Source organism: Schistocerca cancellata, chromosome 8 (genome assembly GCF_023864275.1).
Source record: "Schistocerca cancellata isolate TAMUIC-IGC-003103 chromosome 8, iqSchCanc2.1, whole genome shotgun sequence".
NCBI lineage: Eukaryota > Metazoa > Arthropoda > Insecta > Orthoptera > Acrididae > Schistocerca > Schistocerca cancellata.
This window is the reverse complement of record NC_064633.1, coordinates 577,709,123-577,712,976: the sequence shown is the minus strand read 5'-3', so window position 1 is coordinate 577,712,976 and position 3,854 is coordinate 577,709,123. Positions and strand designations below refer to the sequence as shown.

General features: G+C 43.9%; 1 non-coding gene across 1 annotated transcript; it reads left to right on the top strand.

Annotated features, from left to right (window-relative positions):
* The first annotated feature begins 3,389 nt into the window (after window positions 1-3,389).
* On the top strand, window positions 3,390-3,464 carry Trnat-ugu (transfer RNA threonine (anticodon UGU)). The gene has a single exon. It is a non-coding gene; the product is annotated as a tRNA-Thr (tRNA).
* The last annotated feature ends 390 nt before the right edge of the window (window positions 3,465-3,854 follow it).

The window sequence follows — 3,854 nt, the reverse complement described above, 5'->3', positions numbered from 1 at the left end:
GGTCGGTTTGAGCGACCGCAGTTTGTTGTCCGACACGTGTTACGGGAATTACGCGACGCCCGCGCTTGCGAGCGTGTGTGTGTGTGTGTGTGTGTGTGTGTGTGTGTGTGTGTGTGTGTGTGTGGTGCCAACTCCCTCCAGCAACCTAGCGAGGTCTCATAGCGTCCATGCCGCGACGCGTCACCGATGTCGTCCGTGCCAAAGGCTATTAGGTAGCCGGCTATTGGCTAGCTGGTCATGATGTTCTCGCTGATCAGTTTACAAAAATAATTGAGGACGTCGGGTGTAAGTGCTACAATGGGGAAAAGACATCGGCACAAGAGAGAAAACTGTGGCGGTACACACCAGACCAGTCAAAGGACTAAGGATCCATTGGGTATTTTCCATCCTACTGTCGTACAAGCTTCAGCTACGAGCACGCTAAGGAGTGGAGTAGCGCACGGTGGTCCCCGAGGCCTGGGTAGAGAGGTCAGTGGCAGAGGGTGGTGTGTGCGTGCACGGAGGGTGGGGGTGAGGGCTACCTACCTCTCCTCGGCTGGGAGTCGGCCGCTCTGCCCCGCGAACCCGCCTCCTTGAGGACGTCGACCCCTGCAAAGAGAAGAAAGCGACGTGCGCGTGCATCAGCCGTCATCTAGCTCTAGTCCAGTCCAGCTACCTCTAGCTACCACTAGCCAGGCTAACGCGATCGCCTACTTACCGTCGCGCCAGGGCCCCGCTCCCTGCAGTTCACCACCTGGTGGGGCCTAGGTCTTAGCCATCTACTAGGATTTAAGAACTAAGAAAGGAAAGTAAGAAAAATGAATTATTTTCTCTGGTATATACAGGTAAAACTTCGTTAGTAGTCCTGCAAAAACGTAACGCATAGAAATCTTCAGACTTACAAGTAGCTTCAGGATGACCCCAAGCAAGTCTTGTACCACTCTTCACAAAATATTTAAATGACGAAGTCAGTGAGGATGCGTGAATGTGTCTTAGCGTTAAAATGCAAGACTATGGAGCCAAAGTTCTCTAATTAGATTTCTGATAGATTTAGGATTTTTTATCTGCCGGTTAACACTTTTTCAATGTCTGCGTATGTCTGTAGAAGTGCTGAGTTGCGCAGTGGTTCAGAATTTACCTTAATCTGTAATTTTTTTATGCGTGACTACTTAAAGGGGGGGGGGGGGGGTAGGACGTCAAACGGGCCGACTTGGAGCAGGAGGGGCATCACAGGACACTTTAATTTCCAGTGTCTATACTTTTACAAATAAATTCATAGAACTTTGTCAGCATCACCAGAAAGGATTCAGGATTCACACTCATTGCAGGGGAAGTTCGAAAACGTAACAAAATAAATTTTTTTTACGTGTGAAATTTCATCGTTTTTTCACTTACTAATGGCTGCATTTGTTGCTATAGGTACACTTTTCTTCATAAGTAAGAGAGATTCTTCGATGAATTTTGCACATCATACATACCATACTCACAGGTGTATGAAACTCTAGAATTTATTTAATTTATGAAAAAACGAATGACTGTTATATTTTAAACTTCATTTTTAGGAAAAACACAAATTTTATAGTTAATTACCTCAATTTTTACCACAGTTTTTAATAGATTTCGAAAATTCTAGAGTTTCATACACTTTTGAGTATGGTTTGTATGCTGTGCACAATTCATCGAAGAATCTCCCTTACTTATGAAGAAAAGTGTACCTATAGCAACAAATACTGCCATTAGTAAGTGAAACAAATGATGAAATTTCACATGTAAAAAAAATTATTTCGTTATGTTTTCGAACTTCCACTGCAGTGAGTGTGAATTCTGAATCCTACCTGGTCATTCTGACAAAGTTTTATGAATTTGTTTGTAAAAATATAGACAGTGGAAATTAAAATGTCCTGTGGTGCCTCTCCTGCTGTCGGTCAGTTTGACGTCCTACCCCCCTTAAGACAGTTCAAAGGTCAACCAAGGCATCGACATAGCAACAGCAATAGGACGATGCCTAGCGAAGCACTTTGGTCTCAGAACTAATCTATCGTTTGATGACAACTTTATAATTTTAGCGGATAAACATGCAGACTCCATAAAGCTATTCCATGGAGATGATGTTGGCTGTGAGGTATGGAAAATATGCGCCATGGCTCGACAACCGTGTCAGAAAGCTGCTCTACAAGCAAACAGAGCTTAACCACAGATTTAAACATAAGTAAAGCCTCGTAAATAAAACACCACAAAAAAATCAAAGAAGCCAAAATTAGCGTAAGCGTGAAGCGTTCAACGAATTTGAAAGTGAAATTCTACTAACTGATCTACATCTACCTTTACAGAATTACTCTGCAATTTACAGTTAAGTGGCTGGCGCTGGACTCATCGCACCACCTTCAAGCTGATTCTCTGCCATTCCACTCTCTAAAAGCGCGCGGAAAAAAAACGACCACTTAAATATTTCTGTTACGATTTCTCTTATTTTATTATGATGATCATTCCTCCCCATGTGCAAGGGAGGCAACAAAATATTTTCGCACTTTGAGGAGAAAGCTGGTGATTGAAATTTCGTGAGAAGATCCTGTCGCAATTAGAAACGCCTTTGTTCTAATACTGCCACCCCAATTCACGTATCATATCCGTGGCGCTCTCTCCACTGTTTCGCAATACTACGAGTACAAAACGAGCTGTCCTTCTTTGAACTTTATCGATGTCCTCCGCTGATCCTATCTGACGCATATCTGACACCTCATAGCAGTACTACAGAAGAGCGTAGTGTAGGCAGTCTCTTTAGTAGACCTGTTGCATTTTCTCAGTGTTCTGCCAATAAATCGTCGTCTTTGATTTGCTTTCTCCGTAATTTAAATCCTTAAGTATTTAGTTGAACTTACAGCATTTAGATTTGTGTGATTTATTGTGTAACCGAAATTTAACGGATTCATATTGGTACGCATATGGATGACTTCACTCTTTTCATTATTTAAATTCAACTGCCACTTTTCGAACCATTGTGGTAGCTATGAAATTACAATTAAATCAATACCATTAGCTGCTGACGGGCGTTGATATACATCAACGCGGACAGTTGAAAATGTGTGCCCCGACCGGGACTCGAACCCGGGATCTCCTAATTACATGGCAGACGCTCTATCCATCTGAGCCACCCCGTGGGACCCACATTCTCAACTTGTAGTCCACACACTACATTCGCAGTGCCCCTGCCATTATACTCGTACCCATTACTCGCGGCAGACAATCCACCGAGTCCCGTAAGAGTTCAGGCAATTCGTGTGCATCCGCACTGATGAAGGTCATCAGCCGGCTAGCCTTAGACGAATGCAGTGTATGGACAATAAGTTGAGAATGTGGGTCTTACGGGGAGCGTACCGGCGAAACGTCCGTGCAGTCGCACTATCCTGTGTGCCCTCGGTGGCTCAGATGGATAGAGCGTCTGCCATGTAAGCAGGAGATCCTGGGTTCGAGTCCCGGTCGGGGCACACATTTTCACCCGGTTGGTTTGTGGGGGTTGAAGGGACCAGACTACAAAGGACATGGGTTAATATTTTCAGCTGTCCCCGTCAGCAGCTAATGGTATTGATTTAAGTGTAATTTCATTCTAGAGAGCTGCACGGTCACCAATGGCATCTGTTCTTACGGACATGTCCGAAAGAACAGATGCCATCTTCATATTCTGGTATCTTGTCCAAATCGTTTTGGAACTTGTTTTGATCATCTCGTGACTTTATGAGGTAAATGAAAGCATCATCTGCAAACAATTATCTCCTTAAACGTAGATCCGGAACAGCTGAGGGGCTGTAAAACCTCCATGCGAAACGCCAGATATTGCTTCTGTTTTACTTCTTGGCTTTTCGTATGACATAAAATGG